The sequence below is a fragment of the Muscardinus avellanarius genome (genome assembly GCF_963383645.1).
Source record: "Muscardinus avellanarius genome assembly, chromosome: 9".
NCBI classification, from domain to species: domain Eukaryota; kingdom Metazoa; phylum Chordata; class Mammalia; order Rodentia; family Gliridae; genus Muscardinus; species Muscardinus avellanarius.
The window spans coordinates 84,519,779-84,543,078 of NC_137795.1; positions in this window are offsets into that span (position 1 = coordinate 84,519,779).

Consider the following 23,300-nt stretch of genomic DNA (forward strand, 5'->3'; position numbering starts at 1 on the left):
CAAAGTATCAATTTATATCAACAGGAATTTCAGATTTCTCCTTTTGCATTGTTATTTATACTTACTTTTATTTTTAAAAAGAAGTTTTGTTGTTTTACATAATTCTTTAATCCATATTTTATAATAAAAAGAAAGATTAAAAGTAGCACATTATTGACTTCATTTATCTCTAAAAAGTCTCTTTAACCAGATTTTATTTGACCCTTTCCAATAATGTTGTAAAGTATTTGTTATTATTTTCATGTTGGGCAAGTTTCATTTGGCTAAGAACAGTTTCAGAATGAGAACTAATACTTAGGCTTTTTTTTACATAGGTTCTTTTTGGCTCTGAATTGTGTGCTTAAAATATGTTATTAACAAGGTTATTAGATATCATTGCATTTATCCAAAAAGTACTACTAGTATAGAAAGAGTATTGTGCCTTTGTGCACTAAACAGATGCCATTCTCTCTGTTTAGATGACATTGAAGAGATATACTCTTCTGTGCTCTGAAGAAAAATAAAAGGCAAAACGTCCCATGACAAAAGCAGAAATGTATTAAAATCCACTGGAAAACACCAACTTAATGGGTGAAAGTGATGCATAAAGATGAATTCATTTAAAAAATGATTATTCTTATAGATCAAAATTTCTCTAAAAGTATATATGAAGTATACAGTATTTTAGTAATTATTTTAAAAAGCTAAGAATTAAAATAACAGCTATCATTAATTTTAAACAGGTCTTATATATGCTCCAAATAATCATGGTCTATGTCATTTTTAATCTATAGAAACATAAACTGAAGTTCCTGAACTTGACCTAATACCAAATTAAGATTAATATCCAAATCTGATTCCAAACAAAAACAACTGCATATTTTTAAAACTGGAATATTTTCCAGCTAGTAAAATTGATATGCATAATCAAAGTTAATAATATCAAATCCTCTACAGAATCTACAAATAGGAGCAGAGAAAGAAATAGCATCATATATGCCAATATTTGGTTTACCTAAAGTGTAAAATATTAAATAAGATAGCACAATAACCAACATTAAATTTCTTGTTAGATGAGTGGTTTTTGCATTATAACCTGATCAAGAACAGACTCGTGCAGGGATATATTAGAGTGGAGGTGTCAAAATAGACACACTCTTGGTAGAAACTCTGCATCAGGCTTGTAGAAAAAGGGCCACCCCACCACTGTGATCACTAGAAATGTCTCTGATTACTTACAGGCAGAAGAAAACAGCCAAAGGACAGGGACAGGGGACTGAAGGAACATGAGATGCTTGAGCATCTAAGAGTGTATTCAGCCATGGAGAATGAAATCCCAGGAAAGGGCTGAGATTCAAGAGGGAGATTTCAGATTTGAGTAGATGTAGAAGTCATTGGCAAAACTGAGTTGAACTTTCAGTCCTAGAATAACAGGATAGATTACCAAACAGGAATTAGATACTGACAAGGCAGTACTGCACTTTCCAGATATGCAGATAAAGTAGAGGTCAGAAGTAGGACAAGCAAGGGAGAGGTGTAACTAGAACCAGAATGACTTCCTTCTAGATCCTCCAGGTGTTTGTTGAATTAGAAAGTTGAAAGTATCTCCTGATTAGATTCTCCTCCAGTTCTGAGAAGAGGCCTTATCTGACCACAGGATTTAAATGGCCCAACCTGGGAGCAAAAGACTGGCAGAGAGCTAGGAAACGAGGATCCTGGCCCATGGAAAATGAAGTATGCCAGGGGTTGGGTTTGACATTATTCTGATCAGAAATTTTCAACACATAAATATGACTTATACTTAAAATACCATTGTGTGTGAAGAGGCAACAGGATCTTGGTTGCATAAATTAAGATATCCTTAGATATCCTTAAACCTATGAAAAAGCAGTTTTAAATAAAATAATACAAGCTTTCTTTGTTTACAAAATGGAATGCAGGTCCTAGTGGAGGTATCATCCAAAAGAACATGCAGGGGTCATCTTCAATAACTCTGGAGGACAGAGGGGGACAGTTTGTTCTGAAATCACTATTTTGAAAAAGAAGATATTATTATTATTATTATTATTATTATTATTATTATTATTATTATTCACATAATGATGAGGCCAACAGCTCAGGAGACAATTGCCCCTAAAAAAAAATTATTTTATTCATAGATTCAAGGGAAGTAGAAAGGGATAACATAGGTGGGACTTGGAGGAGCATCCTTGGGCCAGTCACGGGCAGAGGAAGCCAGGGGAAACATGGGCAAGAACCTTGTTGTGGTTTCCGTGGGAAGAAAGGCTGAGCCAGGGTAATAGGATTTCACATTGGCTTATGTGATTTTTCAGGGAGCTTTGAGGTGCAGGGGTATTTTCTGATTGGGGGTGATGAGAGTGGTCTGGAGTAGTGGAACTCAAAAAAGAAGGTAGTCTGGAGTGTGGGATCTGGATTGTTTTGCATATGAAAGACTGATAAACAAGTTTTCACTCTCTAGGAACTGACTAGGCCTGGAAGGGGCCCTGCCTCCAGTGCGGGCAAGCTCCCCAAGATGTGGGAGCTTCGAAACTACAGAATGAAAAGATGTGATTTATATAATCGCTTAGTAATTCTTCTGGCCTACATTTTCCTGAAATAACTTCTGAAGAAGAGAAGAGCTGTTTTGAGCAGACTTAGATTGTGGAAAACAACCAAAACACTGTCTCAGTCATTTCAAGAATGTTTATTGCAATTGGGACTAAGGCAGGTTCTCTGTTTGTTAACACTCCTTGCAAACCTCTTACACTATTTTAGGGCAGAGAAAGATGAGAGAGAGTGAGAGAGAGCGAGAGAGCAAGAGAGCACGAGAGAGAGAGAGAGAGAGAGAGAGAGAGAGAGAGAGAGAGAGAGAGAGAGAGAGATACAGACAGACAGACAGACAGACAGACAGACAGACAACCTGGAAAGCAAAGGTTGGCAGTTCATTTTCCAGGAGGCTCAGCTGGCTGTGTTGGGGATCTCAGGTGCAGGTCAATTGTGAGTCTGGTCTTGATCTTCAGGCCTGACTTTAACCAGTGCTCAGTAGCACTGAAGGTGAAGACTTGCTTGAGGGCTACCAGCATGACTAACCCAGTCAATGTTTAGTCTCACTACTGTGGACTGAATGGCAAAAAGGCCAGTCTTCTTGGCAGAAGAAGCTATGTGTTTTCAGTCTCAGGGGCTGACAATTATAGTTCTCAGGTTGCTAGGAACTCAATGTGGTGGTAAAGATGCTCCCAGTCAACAGAACTTTTACCTTCATGTTGCCTATTAGGTCTTGGGCATTGTACCTTGTGCCTATGTATTGGCCCTGATACTCTGAGTGTGTTATGCAACTGTGTGTGTGTGTGTGTGTGTGTGTGTGTGTGTGTGTGTGTTCTGAGAGTTACCTTGCACACTGCACATCATGTGTGAGCCACACCCCAAAAGCCCCTTTTTGGCCTAAATGGAGCCCTTTTAAAAAATCAACATTAAAAAAAAGTGTGCTCCATAGAAAAGTTTTCTGTCTTCATCACCTTTTAAAGAAGAGCTTAGAAGCTATCTATATCATTTTTTGCTTTGGTTATATTTTATTTTCCAACTTGAAGATATTTCTTATGGTGTTGAGAAGTGAGACCCAGTTTCTATCATCCCACTCTTCTCTCTGAAGAAATTAACAGATTTTCTAAACCATTGTGCCTTTTTTTTTATTATTGGTATAACCAAATCCTTTCTTCACTGGTTCACCTTCCCTCTTGGTCCCAACTAGGGTACCAAAATCATAAGAGATGTCTCCTCTTCTTGTCCAGTGAATTTTGAAGAATAAAGTTCAAGGGCTAATAAGAGGTTTATATATAAGAAAATTTATTTTAAGTAAAGAAAAGATAAATAACAAAACAGCTCCCCCCAAACAAAAGAGAGAAGTCTCCGAAAAGAGTAACCTCTTGGGAGGTGAGAGTTTTTACCTTTGTGTAGCCTCCCTCCCATCTGCATTTTGTGATTGGTCATAAATAGATCTTGGAAAAAAATGTTTTCTTTTTCTTTGATCAGTTTCAGTGCTTAATTTGAATTGTTATCTTTTGGGTTGGTGGGCTCTAATCTCCTGGTGTCATTTGTCTGTTCACCTCCCCTAATCTTTATTTATACTGGTTTTACTCAGAATAAAGCCCATAGAAGGTGATACAGATGGCCTCCTTTAACCCTTTCTGTTCCCAAGTCTACCCTGCCTCACTGGGAAGAGAAGAAAGTATAGAAATAAATAAGAGAAAGTTATAAGACCATCAGAAACTATTGTTAGACTTCACTGGGTTAAGTATAGAGATGACCTTCATCTTTCTCATCACGTTTTTCAAACCCCTCTCTTAGTCTTCTTCTGCATTTCTGCCCTGTTTACTCTTCTAACTTCCATTTTGTGTCTGGGTTACTACTACAAATTTTCTCCCTCTCTACTGACACCAATTGTGTTAAAAAAAAAAAAAAAACAACTTCAAAGGGGAAAATATCACCACTCAGCAACTGAACAAAGCCCTGTTGCAAAATAAAAGAAAAGGGCTGGGGGTATAGCTTGGTGGTTAAATTCTCCTGTGTATATCCAGAGTACAAAAAAAAAAGAGTAAAACAAAGGTAAACTGTAATTCTTTGGAGGACAAATGGACTTCATAAAATACTCAAATATGTTATAGTAAAGAAGAACTAATAAATTAATCTTAGACCTCCCATGACTTCCATACTATAGAAATATTCTCAGAATTTACAGATATATATATATATATATATATCTTGTCTTTAAATGTAGATGCATATGACTTATATCCAAGGTTAAGTTCAGGAGATTCTGGATATGAACCAAGAGTGATGATCTCCATGAGAGCTTCAAAAGACCAGACAGGGTTTCTAAAATGAATCCATGAGCTTAGGGAGTATTTGAAGATGGCCCTGAGGGACACTGCAAGGACACCTTTTTTCCTGAAATGGCGACACAGGAAACTTTGAACACATGAATGGGATTCCAGGGTTATTTCTAGAATGTTATGAAATTCAACCAACTGTCCAAAAGGCTGGGAGCTCTAAGGCCTTGAGGAGTGATCAAAAGGGCATTGTCTGAAAGCCTAAGTTCGAGAAACCATAATTCCACAGACATTGACCACATGCTTGCTATTTGCCTTATATCTCCAGTACTTAGGTAATGTTTGATACACTCTGACATATCCAGTTTGAATTATCATAAAACATTAAATCTGACTTTAGATAGGTTTCTATTAACATGTTCTTCTTATAATTTTTGTAGCTGTATCCAAATAGGCAAAATATCAGTAACATGAAAAATAAAAGAAACACAAAAACAGAAGGGTCATACTTGAAGACAGGTGACCAAACACAGGTATGGAACAACCTAAAGAAATGACTCAATGGAATTTTTTTCCATGGAGAAAATGCAACCCCTACAAAATATCTACTCTCAAAGTTTTTTTGATTGGTAATTCCAGATTATAGCATATGAATAATTAACAGATGCCTAGGAATAAATTTTGAGACCTCAAATCGTTAGCTATTTCAGGCCAGTCATCATTGTCCTTTATGGGGGAACCATGAACATTTTTCATTCCATTCATTTGTTAGCTACATGGATGTTTTTAAAGGCAAGGAATGAGAGAACTGGCGCTGCAGTATGAATGCTGCATGCCCCCCTCCTACACTACCAATTTATGTGTTGAAATCTCAACCCCCAAAGTGATGGAATTAGGAGGTAAGAGGTGATTGGGTCTTGAGGCCAGAATCCTTAAGAATGGAATTAGTGTCTTTATAAATCAGCCAAAGGGAGCTTGCTCACCCCTTCCTAAAACACAGCATGAAGTTGATAGTCTGCAAATAGGAAGAGGTTCCTGGCTAGAACCTGACTGACCTGACACTGATCTTGGACTTCTTAGCCGCCCAAACTGTGAATTCTGTGGTTTCTAAGCCATCCAGTCTATGGCATGTTGTTTCAGCATCCTGAGTAGACTAATATAACTGGGATATATTTGGAAACAAATAATAGAGAACAATAATAATCATGGTTCTAGTTTAAAACTGTAGGAAGACCCTTTGTTTCTCTAATCCTTCTAGCACTCTGTGTTCTGAAGGCAAGAGAATATTTTCTTCTTAGGACTTTATTTATTTATTTTTTTGTGGTACTGGGGTTCCTGGAAGCCCTTCTACCTCCAGGCTATACTCCCAGACCTATTTTTTATATTTTTATTTGGAAACAGGTCTCTTAACCAGCATGGCTGGCTTTGAACCTACGCTATCCTCCCGTCTCTGCCTCCCAAGTGCAGGAATGGATTACAAGCGTGCGGGACCACGCCCAGATATATATATATATATATATATATATATATATATATATTGCCCATTTCCTAACTTACTTACCTATTTGGGTCAGGGTCAGCATTCTATTTTGTATGTCACAGTGATTGTCAATGCCAACCCCTCCTATATACACATACACACACATATACCTACACACACACACATCACTACAGGATAAACAGATGTACTGCTGTCACCGCCTTCTGCTCCCCACCCATCAGAGGAAGGACCTCAGCCTCCTCATGTGGCTCCCCAAATGTCTACTCAGTGACATCCCTACTCATGATGTCATTGAGGAGTAGAGAAGACAGCGCTGACTGATTATTAGGGTTTCCCAGAGTTTGTATGAAATATGCAATTTTACTGCCACATTTTGCTGAAAAATTAATAATTCATCTAATTTGACTGAGTCTTCTTTTATAAACAACAATTAAGTAGTCATCCTAGATCATCCTCCTGGAATCAACTGTCTCAATCATATTTTATATGCTCTTGGGAAGAAAAAAAAATGCTGCCCTTTTTTAGAAGGTTTCTTTAAAATTATATAATCAAGTCAGCCTGCTTTTATTTAAGATTACAGGTCAAATAACCAGTGCAAATTATGGCAAGAAATAAATAATCCTCAGACTTTTATGAGAGAACCCGAGAACCCAAACAAAGGCACTCTATTCAAGTTTGCAAGAGTGTACATTCCAGAATCAGCAAGGTAATCCCATGCACAAGCAAAATCCAAGCTGGGATTCCATAGAAAGGTTGACCCGAGGTGGACAGGGTCACATATGAGCATGTAAGGTAAGAAGCATGGCTAGGAAGTGTGTGGGGGAGGCAGGGTGGGTGCGTATGTGCACTATAGGGTGAAACATAAGTAAAAGAAGCCATTATAGCCTCTGTGTTAGGTACAAAGATGCTAAAGTCAGGCTGATTGGGTTTAATCACAGCTTGATCATTTATTAATTATGCAACTATTGACAAAACAGAATTGTAATAATAATTACTTCTCAAGGCTGGTGTAGCCTTTGTAGACATGACTAGCGAACACTGAGCATTCAATAAATATCAGCCATTGTTCCAAGTTCATCAAACACAGAATTTAGGCATATCGGGTGCAAACTCTCATCTTTTCAGCAATCTGCACTCACTTACCATTTGGGGTATGAATTATGAAGGAGGAGTATGAATTATGAAGGAGGATGAGGTACTTGAGATTAAAAATAAGAAGTATTATTGGAAGGTGGAGACAGGAGGATTGCGCAGATTCGAAGCCAGCCGCCCTGGCTTCAGAGACCCTGTTTCAAAAAAAAGAAAGTAAAAAAGAGGTCTGGGAGTTGGGAGTGTAGCCCGGAGGTAGAAGGGTTTCCAGGAACCCCAGTACCATCAAATAAAAGTATTAAATTTAGATATTTTAGAGAATTCCTCTAAACTATCGAAAAGGACTCTCAGGGTATAAGCAGGCGATCAAGATGGGCTAGGCAAATTGGCAGACTTCCAGACTTCCTCAAAATCTCCACCTACTTGGGCTCACACATCACTAGATGGCAGTGTAAAATTCCCAATAATAACTAAATAAATTAATTTCACTAGATATACAGAAAGAAAATCAAAGAATCACATGAAAAATGTTCTAATTTTTTTTATTATTTTTATTATTAATGTACCTAAATGATCAATGACAGATCCATTCAGAGAGAAAGAAATAATGGATTTTTAAAGATATGTGATGAGGCTGGACATGGTGGCACACACCTGTCATTCTTACTTGAGAGGTTTAGACAAAATGATTGCAGGTTAAAAGAAAGCTTCAGAAACTTAGTGAGGTTCTAGGCATCTTAGAAAGACCCTGTCACCAAATAAAAAACAAAATAGGGTTGGGGTGCAGCTTAGAGATAGAATGCCTTTAGGTTCAATTTTCAGTACAAAGTAAATGAAGGAAGGAAGGGAGGGAGGAAGGAAGGAAAGAATATGATGGTATAACTTATTTACAACTTTTAAGTGTATATATACATATGTATGCATATTAGAAAATATAAATGTGATTATGGAAATGCTTTTGGTTTACTTTTATCATTCAGCCTAGAGATTACTATATTTAGATAATAAAATTCCACCAGCATTATTCATGATTTATGAATTCAAAGTAACTTTTGGGTGGCAGTGTTTGAAATGTGTAGGTGGGACAGTGTTGATGAATGGGTACTATGTGAAGAGTAATGGCAGGCCTCACACTCTTTTTACAAGGAATATTTGAAATTCATTATGAAAAGTGGGCTCCTGCAAGCAGGATGACAATCCAGGCGAAGAATAAAAGATCTACTCCCAAGAATGAATAGAACTCAAACAGAATGCAAGAACATTTAGGCTTTGGAGAATATATACTGTATAATCAGTTCACATTGACTGAATATTAAGAAAAGTACCCCCCGTGACTTTACTAGGATATTTCCATACTTAAATATAATCATCTCACTAATACTCTGTCTGTGTGCCTTGTCAGCTCTAGACTTAGGAAATGGTCATTAAAAATTGTCAACCCCCCTGTCCTTTACCCCACATTGGACAGCTCCTAGAGCAGGAACTTCCCCAACCCATCTCTAACAAGTGCAGGAGTAGCAGGAAGAAAACCCACCACCATGTTCCATTCCTCAGATGACATGGTACATGCCTACTTTACCTTTAATCACCAAAGTGAAATGAGAGGAGAAAACAGGATTGCCTCCTTGGGTTTTAAGCCACATTTTTTTCCTTTGCTTTTCTGTGATAATGGGAAAAAATAGAACTGTGCAAGACATAGAGGATCATTACAACTGGCCCTCAAGCTAACACTGTGCTTTTCTTCTTCTGTTCTCATGGCAACTGGCAAAGAGTCTATCGCAGATGTCCCTCAAGTGGGATTTGTCTGATACTGTTCTCTTGATCAGCCGGAGCATGAGTTTAAGAGGAGAAAGAACACAGAGAACATGCCATTTTAATCATGCCATAGCAGCTGTATAACCTATCTACATGATTTATCATTGCTGATGTTGACCTTGATCACCTGACTGAGATAGTGTTTGTCAAATGTTTCTATAATGCAAGTTACCTCGGCCCCTTTCTACACAATACACTTTGAAAAGGAGTTACTATGCATGACAGCACTTTAAAAATAGAGCTATGTATTCAAAACTACATTATGGTTTAAGACTACAATACACCAATAAAAGTATATAAAATAATAAATAATATATTTGGAAATTTAAAAGCTATAACCAATTCAGAAAAAAAAAATAAGAGTTCTCTATAGATGGGTATGCTGGTGTATACCGTTAATCCCAGTACTTGGGAGGATGAAACAGGAGAATTTCAGGTTTGAGGCCAGTCTCAGTAACTTAGGGACACTCTCAGCAACCTGGCAAGACCCTGTTTCAAAACAAAAATAAAAAGAAATGGGGGATGTAGTTTGTAGATAGAATGCCTCTGGGTTCAATCTCCAGCACATAAAATATGGTGTTATCTATATAAATTAGTTGAAATTCTTCTGCATGATAAGTTTGTCTATCCTTATTCATGTACTTATTAATTTATCCATTCTTTCAATCAATAATTTATACATTTATATACACATGGACTCACAGATATAACCCAAATTAGTATTTTGGGTTATAACCCAATATTACTTTATTTTGTTGCTCAAGTTGTTCTAGTTTGGGCCATTGGAGATTACTTAGGTCAGCTGACCATTACTCTGCATAAAGTTTTCAAAACAAAAAGTTTAAGAAACTATGACAAGAAGACAGGTTTATTGAAAGTAATTCAGTACTCTGGATAAAATATTGAAACAAAAATAGATATTACTTCAAAATTAATAAAGTATGGACTTTAGTTAATGATAATGAATCAGTAATGGTTAATTGTGACAAATGTGCCACACTTCTGTAGATGTTAATAATAAGAGATACCAGATGTCAGGAATATAGGGACTCTGTCCTATCTTTGCGTAAATCCAAATCTATTCTAAAATGAAAAGCTAAAAAGAAACTATAATGCCTTTAGCTTCCATTCAGCATAATTTTAAAGGAGTTGAGATCTCATTTGAGGAGCACTTCTGCCTGCCACAAACGCATAAAGAGCAGCATATTTCTCCCCATAAACTGAAACATTCAAGAACTACTTTAAATTGATTTCCAAGCCTCTCAAAGGGACTCTTTGTGCTCATTACCAAGTTAACTCAGTCATAGTGATCTGAAACTTCTCATCTGCACACAGATATCTGACAAGTCAAATTAGGGCCACTGTAATATATGAATAAACTCTCTCAAAAGGCCTAATGCCTTTTAGCTAGGGTGGGGCTCTTTCCTAACTCCACAAATAGAGGATGGGGTCATGGTTATCTTGCATGTCTCTAATTATCTGTGCTTGAATTCAAAGTCTATTCCTGTCTATTCTCAAATTCACCTTGATAGCTGTTTAAATATGTCCTGGTTGAAGACCAGCCCATAGACAGGGGCATAATCTCTTCTGGAAATGCTGACTCAGCAGAACCAGCCCCAAATGGCATTGACCTTTCTGATAACCATGTCACATCCTTTGGTGATAAGCAATTAGGTTGCTCAGTTCACCCTGGGGTTTTCTAAGCATTGTAGATTAACAGTATATTCTTTTACTATCTCATAAAATGTTTGTATTTCTGATTTGTGTCTCCATGCATTGATCTCTATTTCTTGGCCCATTTATTTCTGGATTTTTAGCTTTCTCTTTCTGCATGCACTTCTCTGGTATATGCAGCCCTTAATTTGTGTTAGGAAGAAATAAATAAGCTATGGCTTTTAAGATGTTGAAGGCCTGAAATAGCTCTGAGATTTGCTGTGTGATTAGCAATTGGAAACAAAGTCATACCTAAGTTGTGATCAAAAGCATGTCCCTAAAATAAGCATTTGAGAGTTAGAAGCAACTATAGTATAATTACAAAGGTGATATAGTAATCACTAGTTCTCTCAGTATTTCCAGGAGAAACTTTTCATTCAGAAAGTCAGAATAGAATTGCCACCAGCACAGTCTTTGGAAAGCAAAGTATTTATTTCTGGAAGGAGAATCCATGAGGAGCATACTGAAGCAGCAAAACAAAGACATCTATCTGAAAACTTTCCACAATCCACCATTAAATTAACTGGTACCCATTTAGAAAGTACAGTGTTCACACCTCTGCTAAAGCAGACATATTCATTTGTTTCCTTAGTTAATTTGTCTTAGTTGCTAAAATCGCTACTGCTACTACCATGAGAAAATGGGTATTCGTTACAAAAGTTCAGGATGCTATTCTAAGCAACATACAAAGATAACTGCAGACAACTGGGCTGATGCTCTTGTAGTCAGTATTGCCCATGTTATAAAATGAGATAGGTACATCCAGGGGAAATTCCTAGACAGTAGGAATTGTCTTAGTCTTTTTTCTTCTTTCTGATGTACCCAGCATACCACCCAGCTTATAGGTTCTTTAGAAATGTTTGCCTCATTGAGTCAAATTATAGTAGGAGAGGCATAAGCTGGCAAAATATCCCTTAATTCCTCAACTCCACATACTGCCAACAAAATATATATATCCAAATTGCCAGATATGTTTGCACTTCTGTTTAAATTCTGCACTAAGTTAATGCTTCTAAGTTTAACACTCCAGTCACATTCCTGTCAGGAGGAGGAGCACTGGGATGGAAAATTAGAGCAGTCTAGTCGAGTGCTCATCTTGGCATTACTGATCAGCTGCAGAGGCCCCAGGGCAAGATGTGGAATGCTTCTTACACTCGTTTTCCTTACTTGGGTGGAAAGAGGGAGAAACTAACACTAACTTTTATTTCTTCTTCTTTTTTATATAATCACTTAAAAGAAAAAAAGAAATGATATAAATAGCCCCACTTAACTCTTATTCAATGACCTTCTGTCATTTGCACCACGTAAGGATGCTAAAGCAACTTTCAGAACAACATAGCTGTCGTGTATCTCAGTGATCTAGAGACTGATCCTTGGAGAGGAGCAGAAACAAGCTCGTTGCCCATGTTTTAGTTAGCATATCTGGCATGTGAGGACCAGAATCACAGGAAAAACTCACTGGAGTTCACTCTAGGTTGATTGGACCACACAGTAGCTGGTCTTGCCTGGGGGACTCTCCTTTTTCCAGGTAGAGGGACAATACCCAATCTCAGCCAACACTGGATGAAGACTTCCTCTCAAGGAGTGCTATGCAACCTAGGCAAGGGTCAGGCTTAATCCAGCTGCTCATGGTCCTGGATATAAGGCAGTTGCTGATCCCAGAAAATATTTGGAAATATTTTATATAAAAAATTTGACCTGTCTAGAGCCAAACAGCCTATGCATCTCATCTTAATAAAGTCATTATATATATATATATATATATATATATATATATATATATATATATATATATTGACAGGTCTATCTGTTGGAATAAAGTCCACACTCATGATACAGACTTACAGACTTCCTCATCTCACCAAGTATGTCTTTCCATGAGAAAAAGGAGACTGGAGGATGTCTGGTATGCCTTGCTTTTGACTTTGACCTTGTGAATATTTGCTTCTCCTTGTGATGTGTCCTTGTGATATGATGCCTGACTCCTTCCTCCACCAGTGACAACTTTCAAAGAGTCACTTGGTATAATAACAAGATATAATAACATGATAACCCAGACGTCGAGTTCAAAAATCTTACTAATATGCGCTCATTACTTAGCTACATAAACGTTTTACATCTCATTTTTCCTACTCTTTAATGATACTGATAAACTATCTCAATTCTATTTTAATATTAAATAAAATGATGGATGTAAGTCACTTGGTACAAAGTGTACACTCAGTCACAGTTTTTTCCAAAACTTTTAAATTGTCCTCCCTAGTCTCCCACCACATTTACCTTTTATTTTTCATTAATTGGTACTGTGGATTGAATCCAAGGGCATTCCACTTTTGAGCTATACCTCCTGTCCTTTAATTTTTTTTGAAACAGAGTCTCACTAAGTTGCTAACTTGCTAAGACTGGCCTAGAACCTGCCATCCTCCTGTCTCAAACTCAGAAGTACGGGGATTACAGGTGTGTGCCACCAAGCCTGGCTTATACTTACCTTTTATTTTTTATTTTATTTTAATTTTTTTGTGGTACTGGGGTTCCTAGAAACCCTTCTACCTCTGGGCTACACTCCCAGACCTATTCTTATACTTTTTTATTCGGCTGGCTTCGAACCTGCGCGATCCTCATGTCTCCGCCCCAAGCGCGGGATTACAAGCGTGCACCACCACGCCTGGCGTCATATTTACCTTTTAGTTCTAAAATTAAGACAAGTTGTGAAAAGAAAGGAGACAGTGTTGAAGAAGATTCATCAAGTCAAGGAAGTAGAAAGGAAGCAGATATGGAACCAAACTGGGAAATAGGTTGGTGTTAAAGTAAGGAGGTGAGACATTTGGGAAAGTTTTTTTGTTTTTGTAGAGGTGTGCTTGGATATCACCATGACCTCTAAGTCTAAGTAGAAAGCAACTGCAGATAATGCTTTTGTTTCTCTTTATTTTTCCTTAAATCAAGATGATTTCTATGATTGTTTACATTCTCAGGTTCTTGTGAGGCTGACCTGGCATTCAGCTGCATTCTAACAGGTGCTCAAGGAAGGACAGAGTCTCAGAAATTCAGGTTGTGCTCCTGGAAAGGATCCCTATTACATTCTACAAACATTCCTTCAAGCTAGGCAGCAACATTTCCCAAAGATAGCAACTGTGTTGTCAAGAATCTGTGGCAAAATAACTTCATTTATGACAGTATGATTTATATGAGGCATTAACAATGATATCATCATAATAACTCTGGAATTCAACTTGAAAAGACTCATAACTCTTCAGTTGTGTTCAGTAGCTTTCAAGATGTCAGAACAAAAGAGAAATAGTTGATCGTAGCAGCACCTTAAGAAAACAGAGTCCTGGTATAGCAGATTGAGACGACTAACCCACCATTGATGTGAACTGCCTTTATTTCTCAGCACCATAAAAATAAAGTGCTTCCAAACTTCCTATTCTCCTTTTCTAAGTCTGTCTGATCTCTTGCCTTGTTATACCCATTGAGTAAATGGCATGCTCAGATTGAGAAGCACAGGCAGATCAGACCAAATACCAGGTCAAAAGGCAAGAAGCTCTATTAGTATTGCCATTTGTCTTCCAGGCTACACTGATTTGGTCATCTGTAAATTATATTAGCTCTGCTCCTGCACACACTAGTTCACAAATAGTAAATTCCCAGTGAAGTGATTTTATCCCAGGAAATTCTTATGGTAAATGCAATGGGATGCTGAAAAGTATCTTCCAAAAGTGAGAGACTGAATCGTTGCTGATCCTAGTTAGAGAACATGAACAGTCTGCTCCTTCTGAAGCCCATCTCCATATGAAGGCAAATGATTGTCAAAAAGTATAACTTCAATTTACATGAACTTTGCAGTTCATGAAATACTTTTACATGTTGCATCTGGAAAGAGCATGACCATGTGCAACTACTATCATGTGCACTTGAGGACATTTTAGAAGCCTCTTCAACCCCAGATATTGTGGTTCATGGTGCATAGCCCAATTCACTATGGCAAAGTGGGGAGGGCACTGGATTGGAATTAGATATTGTGTACCTGAACCTCATATCTGCTCTTCACCTGTTGTAGTTTACCAAGAGGAAAACAGCTTACACCCTCAACTATTCTCTCAATTATAAATGATAATTTTTGGAACTTGATGTTCACTAGGATTTTTCTCAGTTCTACAATTTTGTGATTATATTTTTCTGCTTTTAACTTATTCCTAAGTAGTAATTATGTATGCCAAACCATTTTTTAATATTTTTAAACCAGAAATCAAGGTAGTCACACAGCAGAAGTATTTCAGGAGTGAGGTTCAAAAGAAGAGTCAGATACTATTAATCTGACGCATATAATCTTCAAATTAAGAGTAGAACATCAAGAATTCAGAATTGAATGCCAGGTGTAGTGGCACATACTTATAATTCCAGTACTTAGGAAGCTATAATGGGAGAGTTTCAGGTTTGAGTCCAGCCTCAGTAATTTAGAGAGCCTCTCAGTAACTTAAAAAGACATATTTTCAAAATAAAAACTAAAATAGTGCCAAGGGTGTAACTCAGAGGTAGAATGCTCCTGGGTTTAATCTCCAGTACCTCAAAAGAAAATTCAGCACTGAAAATGAGCCAAAATAGAACTTACAAGTGTCTGAGATTTGAAGGAGATAGTTTATGTGGTGAGGACCACAGCATTTACATACTACTGTCTAAAATACTGCATGATTTATCTCAGTAGAAAAGCCCAGTGCAGGTCTATACCAATTGACCCATGGAACACACTTCTAAAACATGTAATACTAGTTTCTCTAGACAAAAGATGAGCTCCTATAAGGCTGAGGGGCTTCAATAAAGATCATATTTACCTATCTCTCAGATTTTATTTATTCCAGAATATTACCTAATATTTGGTGCCTAATATATGAGAATTGTTGCTATATCACTCCATAGTGGCAAATTTATTGAAGATCCATGAGCAATCAGATAAAGTGAAGGACTTAGTAGATAATGGAAGACCAAAGTAGAAAGAAACCTGAATGTACTAAGAGTGCTTGTTTGAGTGATAAAGCAAAGCTTCCCCCAAATGAAAGAATTTTAGTTAGAATTATTTTCTCTATTTCTGTATAAAATGCCACTAGGACTTTGATAGGGATAACACTGGATCCATGTAACACTGTGAGTAGTATGAACATTTTAGCAATATTAAGTCTTCCATGAATGTATAACATCTTCCCATTTATCTTTGTCTCCTTTAATTTTTTATCATGGTTTTTTAAATTTTCAGCCTAAAAGTATTTAATTTCTTTGATCGATTTTTTAAAGTCTTTTATTCTTTTATTCTTTTTATACTATTGTTAATGTGATTATTTCCTCAGTTTTTATTTTAGATGGTTTGTTGTTAGCATATAAGAAAGCAACTGATTTTCTGTGTTGATTTTGTGGCTCAAGGCTTTACTAAATTCATTTATTAGTTCCAATTGGTTTTTCTTTGTGCAGAGAAAATTGCTTGCAAGGCAAAGCTTTTATAGACTTGAGTACCTGTGACACATTGTGGTTAGAAACATTAATGGAGGAATCGTGTTTTTGATCATAAGAAAAGTCCTTCAGAAAGGGCAGTAAATAGAACTTGAGGTCTTGATCTTCTAGGGGGGAAAATCAGCATTATTATTATTTTTTTTGGTTACTCAGTATGACTTTCCCTACAGTTCTCTTTTTCCAAATAACATAAAAAAACATCATGAATACAGTATGTGAGTTTTGAAAAAAATAGCAAAAAGTAGATTAAAAGAAAGAAAAGTATTTCTTAATTCCTGTGGCCACAGAATACAAATGAGAACAGATAGAAAATGTCCTCAATATTTCAGAGTGCCCTTGTCTTTGTATTGTTTTAAATGGCATGGATATATAGAGGCCAAATGGATTTTCTCTGTTGCTTTATTTTGTTTTATTTTTAGTGTGTGTGTGTGTGTGTGTGTGTGTGTGTGTGTGTGTGTGGTATTGAGTATTGACTACAGGGGTGTTCTACCTCTGAGCTACACCTTCAGTCTTTTTTTCTTTTTAACAGGGTTTTACTAAGTTGTTTTGAGGGTCTTGCTAAATTATTGAGACATAACTCAATTTATGATCTTGTTGTCTCAGCCTCCTAGGTAATGGTATTATAGGCATGTGCTACCACACTTGACCTGTATTTTTTTTATTGAAGAAATAATTATTAAAGTGTCAGATATGTTTTTAATGTGTATTCATTTACCTTTTCACACCAAAATATTATAGTTACAAAAGCACTTTAAGCCAGGCGGTGGCGTGTGCTTGTAATCCCAGCATTTGGGAGGCTGAGGCAGGAGAATCGTGGTTTGAGGACAGCCTCAGCTACTTGCCCTTTGAAACCCAGTGAGACCCTGTTTCAAAATAAATATTTTGCCAGGCGTGGTGGCACACACTTGTAATCCCCGTGCTTGAGAGGCGGAGACAGGAGGATCTTATACCTCTCTGGCTTAAGAGACCGTGTTTCCAAATAAAAATATAAAATAGGTCTGGGAGTATAGCCAGGATGTAGAAGGGTTTTCAGGAACCCCAGTACCACAAAAACAAACAAACAAACAAACAAACAAATAAATAAATAAATAAATACTTTTTAAAAAATAGTGCTAGGGGTGTAGCCGGGGGATAGAATGCCCTTGGGTTCCATCCTCAGTTCTAAAAAAAAAAAAAGAAAAAAGAAAAAAAAAAGAACTTTAAAGATTTTCCAACCCCAAACGCCTCCAATTAACTCATTTTGCCTCAGATTATAGGAATCTAAGCCTCAGGAGAGAACTGAGCCCTGCCTGTACTAGACTGTGTGATATCAAAGAAAAAAGAGAATACATAACTTTTACCTTGAATCCAGATACCTTTTGTTCCTTTAAAAAGTCCCCAAACCAATTTTATTGCTCCCCTCCTCTCAATTTCCTCTACCTATTTTTCTTTCTTTTTCTTTTTATGCTTTCTTTGATTTTCAATATTGCTTATAATTTAAAAATTAAAAATTCTTCATTAACAGAATTTCAATTACATCAATCTACATCATTTCACTAATGACTACATGTCATAATTTTCACTTATTGATGTTTGAGTCCATTGTATTTTATTCTTTATTTCTAATGATTCAGATTTAGGCATCAGTGGCAGAATTTACATTTTAAGAGAAATTATCAGAATGAAGAAATAAATAGATTCTCCTGTTGTGAGAATTTAGAACACTCTAGTTAAGAAGTCAACAAAGTGCTCAAAAATAGATCTAAAAAGAATATAGCAACAGGTGCTTCTGGAAGAGCATGAAATTAATCATCTGGGAAATAAAGTAAAGCAAGAAGTGTCCAGGGAGAGAGTCCCTGCTGTAGGGCCTCTGAAGCTTTGAAGGCTGATTCCTGGATATTGCAGCTCTCATGTGCTACTAGGAATAATTCCTGGAAATACTATGAACTCAACCCCTACAGTTATGAAGGGCTCTGGGTGTATGTTGGCTTCGGACACTAAGTATCTGTTTTTATGGCTAACATAAATTATTGTATTATAGAAAGTTAATACCACTGAAAATTCTTAGTAATCTTAATTATAGTCATGCAGCTGTTATTCAAAGCCAAAAATAATGTGACTGTTACCATCTAAATGTATTTTTAAAGGATGTCTACACAAATGGTTCTTTTGTGAATGCTTTACAAACAATACATTTAAAGGTTTCCTATTTAAAGCCGATGGTTTTGATGCTATCGTGCAGCTGATAAAACTGCTAAGGTCTCAGACAGGCAGTTATGTCTTCAAGAAGAATCCAGTCTTCTGTTGACCCATCATGGAACTTTGAGTAGGTGCAGCTTCACAGATCATTGATAGCATATTTTCCATACATTTTCTGGCTTCTAATAAAGTTTTATATCCTTTGGCGGTCTTGAAACATAAGTTTTCATTTATATCTTTCAAATAATAGGTTTATTTAGAAATAAATAAGAAGTAGAACAAAGAAATAAAGAAAAGCATAATTTGCCATCTTAAGAATTTTTATTTTAGTATCAGACACTTAAATATAGCTTTGGATCATCATCACAGCAAGATGTAAAACTGTCTGTTGATGAAAAAAAAAATGTCATAAATAATTTTCAAAATATTGAAGATTTTATCATACTCTTGGTGAAAACTGATAATTGGCTCATTGAAATTTAAATAATTATAATTTATCTTTCAGTATTTAGGCTATCATATACCATTTCTTTTTCCTAACAGTATAGAAATAGGTCTTTACTTATAAAAGTATTTCTTGGATAGTAAAAAATCCTTCCAGCTAGAGAAGTAGTTTGTCTCTTTGTATTTCTTTCTTTTTTTTTTTTTTCATTTTTTCTTTCTTTTACGATGGCTGGAAGAATTTAAACTTTCGTTTTCTGAGACTTTTGTAGGCATCAGGTTTTGGTTGTATTGCAGTCCAAGTCAAAATATTAATATGTGTTTGGTGCTAATCAATATCACACCATAACAAGCAGAAGTCAGAATAATTGGACTACTAGGGAGTAATATCCAAATAAATAAATTCCATTTTGTATTGTTTTGGAATAACCAATTAAAAGTTAAAAACAATATATTTATAAATATGAGACTATACTTTTCTTAATAAATCCTGAGTTTGCCCTTTAAGTAAAAAATGCTATTTTTATAAAATTTATAACTTTTTAGAACAACCAATAAAATACAAAGAAGCAGCAAAATAAAAATATTCTCTCATCCTGTTCTATTGGTTAAACAGCACAAGTATTAGATCTCTCTGCTGAGAAACATCTTCCTCTACCTCTTGTCAGCTACATGGTTAAAGAACTGTCACCAGGGCAGAGAAGAGGAGAGACCAGTTTTGAGATAATAAAAATAAATGCCTCTATAGGAGTTATCGTGATGCTGAAAGGCCATATTTCTCTTTGGATAGGATTGAAAAAGGAAGCTATTTTTAGTCACAGATTTACTTTAGACTTATTAACTACTAGGACTACTGGTCATTTAGGAATAATCCTAAATCCAGTCCATTTAAAAAGACAAATGAGAACCAGGCTATTGGAAAAATGAATTAAGAGGCTAAACCTTAAAAGCAGGAATACTGGTATAGATACTAAGAAGTAAAGAGGGTTTGTTGAGATTTATTGGGAAGTGCAGTTTTGGTCACCCAGGAAGGTCAAGCAATTTGTCCAGATCAGAAATGTTCAGGTTTGTTGATATTGTCACAAGATTCATTCTGCTATATAATAAAGCTTCCCAAGTTTCTTTTCCAGAGTCTTGTTCCTCTGTCTCAGATACGCCTGACCCAGTCACCAGCCAAATCTCCTGCTGAGAATTTGCACAAGAGAGTGTTACTCAGGTGCCCGCTGGGACTCTGGTTTGTGTTGTGCTGATCTTCCTAGCAGGAGACTCATACTACAGGGCACAGGGAAACTGAGAGCCTGTTTCTCTACTAGGTATTAAAAAAAAAGCACCTACCCATAGCTTTCACAATCAACCAAGTTTAAACCCCATCCCATTGTATCGCCTCTGTAAATTTCACAAACTGTACATTTTAAAATCCCACCCCTTGTGTAGGAAATGTCTCATCAACTATGGTTTGTCCTATGTTTAATTTTATTTATTTATTTATTTATTTATTTATTTATTTATTTATTATTTTTTGGTCCTGGGGACTGAACCCAGGGACATTCTACTTCCAAGCTAATACGAGCCCTCTTCCCCTTTTTAAATTTTGAAACAGAGTCTTGCTAAATTTCTGAAGCTAGCCTCAAACTTGTGGTCCTCTTGTCTCAGCCTTCCCAAATATTGTGATAACAGGCATGTGCCACCACATCCTGTCCCTGGATCTAATTCTTAGAATTGAATGTATAATAAATGAAAATCACTTCTTCGAGGAAACAAGATTCTGATGAGGAGTCTGAGTACTAACGTCCTTTACGTCTCTAAATTCACATCCCTGTTTTCTGTTTGTCACTTCAGAATATACAATTACTCTTAATTACAATTAAAAACTGAAGCAATCTGTTACTTTTTGAGTGTCTACTGTGCTTCAGGCATTTTTCATCTTAGATTCATCATATTAAGTTTTTCCATGCATTTGATAGGACAACAATTGGTAATGATAGAAGAACCTCAAGATCAGAAGGAAAGACAACAATGACAAGTGATGTATTTGCACATCAGCTTTAGAGGATGCTATCTGCATCAAAACCTGCACTGCCCTGTCTTAAAGGGTAAGACATCTGTTCATCAATGAGATGAGGGCTCACCAAAAGAGCCTAGCGGGCTCTGCTTCTCTGGCTAAACACAAGTAGAAACATAGGTATGAGCTTTCTGTATAGGATTTGATTAGAAATTATCCTAGTACTTTTTTTGGAACACCAGAGGACAAGAAGAAATGATAAATATTGTTATTCCCCTCTTAACAAATGAGAAATATTTAACTAAGGAAATTGAACTTGTTCAAGGAACAATTCCTCATTATAGGGAACTAAAAATCAGAGTGTAATTGCCCAGGCTTAATTAATGAAGGGCCTTGAGTGGTTCCATATACTATTCTAGCCCTTTTCTTGCTTCAGTCAGTCTAGATATAGGCAAATCTGTTGATTTTTCTAGGTTCTGAACTATTTTGTTAAATATGTTCATTTTTGTGCCCACCCACCCCCTTCCCCATCATTCTAGTATGATTTGCCCATGCTTACAATTAATTATTGAGTGTGTGGCACTCTGCCAAGGGTGGTCTTTGTTTTCATGCAATGTATAACTGTTCCCTCCTTCTCCTAAAGCTCCCAGAGACTGATTAGCAAGAAGGTCCAAAGGGAGACACTACGAGAAGCTTGACTTCATCGTTGCCCAGAATGATGAAGAGTGGATCACTACCACCACACATACTTGGGTCCCTTTCAGCTCAGTAAGCTTCTTCATTTGGCCATCAAGTCTATTTACTAGGCCCCAGATTAGTGTTCTTCACTAACAAGGGAAGAAAAGCATCTCGTATAGTTTTATCACGCTTAAATATCTTTCCTAGAAAACTGAATTTTGAGGATTTTTCTTTTTTTTAATATGCTTTTATTGGTGCATTATATTCTCACAACGTAATGTAAATCATGTTGACAAATGACATACATCTGCACAGCACTTGGTGGGGATTTTTCGAGTTCTTTTCTTATCATCTTCTATTTATCAGTTCTCCTCTGTAGGTCTTACACATGTCTAGTGATAAGAGCATTAGTGACTCAATTTTGGAAGGGAACAGAGTGGGGTAGGTTTCAAAGGGACACATACCAAGTGCTGTGTGCATGTAAATTCCTATCACTCTATAACTCACTATGCTGTATAATTACAATGCATCAATAAATGTATAGACAAAAGAAGATAATGGTAGCCACTTTATAGGACTGGTAGGAACTTGATTATTCATACATTTAATACATATAGCAGTCCATATTATAAAAGCAGTACATGCTCATAAAAATTAAACAGATCAGATTTAAGAATTTCACCCCTTCCTTTTATATCTCTTCTTACCCACAATTACACTCCCTTCCCTAGGCATACGACATACACATATATGATTTAATTCCTATTCTATACAATTAATGGTGAATGTTTATATGGAAGAAACATAGATATTGTTTTATACAGGTAAAATTATACTTTACATGTGTTACTCTGCCAAAGGTTATTTTGTGCACTGAAATCACTGGCAATATATGGAGATATATGGTTTCCACCACTGCTGTGGGTTGTGGTTTTTATTAGACATTTAGCTGTTTTTTATTGTTATTTAGTAGAGACTAGGCATGCTAGACATGCTGCTAGGTATCTATGTTTTACATGGCAGCCCCCCACAGCAAAGAATTTTCCAGTCTCAACTGGTAACAAGGCTATGGTTGAGAAACTGCTTTGGACAGTGTTCTACCTAGCTTTTCTTAGTAAATCTTCACACACAGATCTACTTCATCTTTTAAGGCACTGCATAGTATTTACATTTTTATGTAAATTTAACATAATGTATCTTTTTGGGGGGAAGGTGTTGCTGAGAAGTGAACCCAGGGACTCACATGTATTTAAACATGAGCTCTACCACTGAGATACATTTCCAACTCCTCCATAATGTATTTTTATTTAAATTACAAAATATTTCAAACATAGTAAATAATACCATATATTTAGCATCCATATTTGACAAATATTAACATTTTTAAATGAAAATATTCTGGATAGAATTCTCCCATCCCTGCTAGTTTTCTTCTTCTTCATACTCAAAAGTCAATCTCCATGTAGAAGCAATTATGTTTCCTTCGCATCTCTGTCTTATGTTGTACTACTTATGTTTTAATCCAGAGATTATAGAATATTGATTTTATGCTTTTAGATTTCACATCAAAGATAACAAA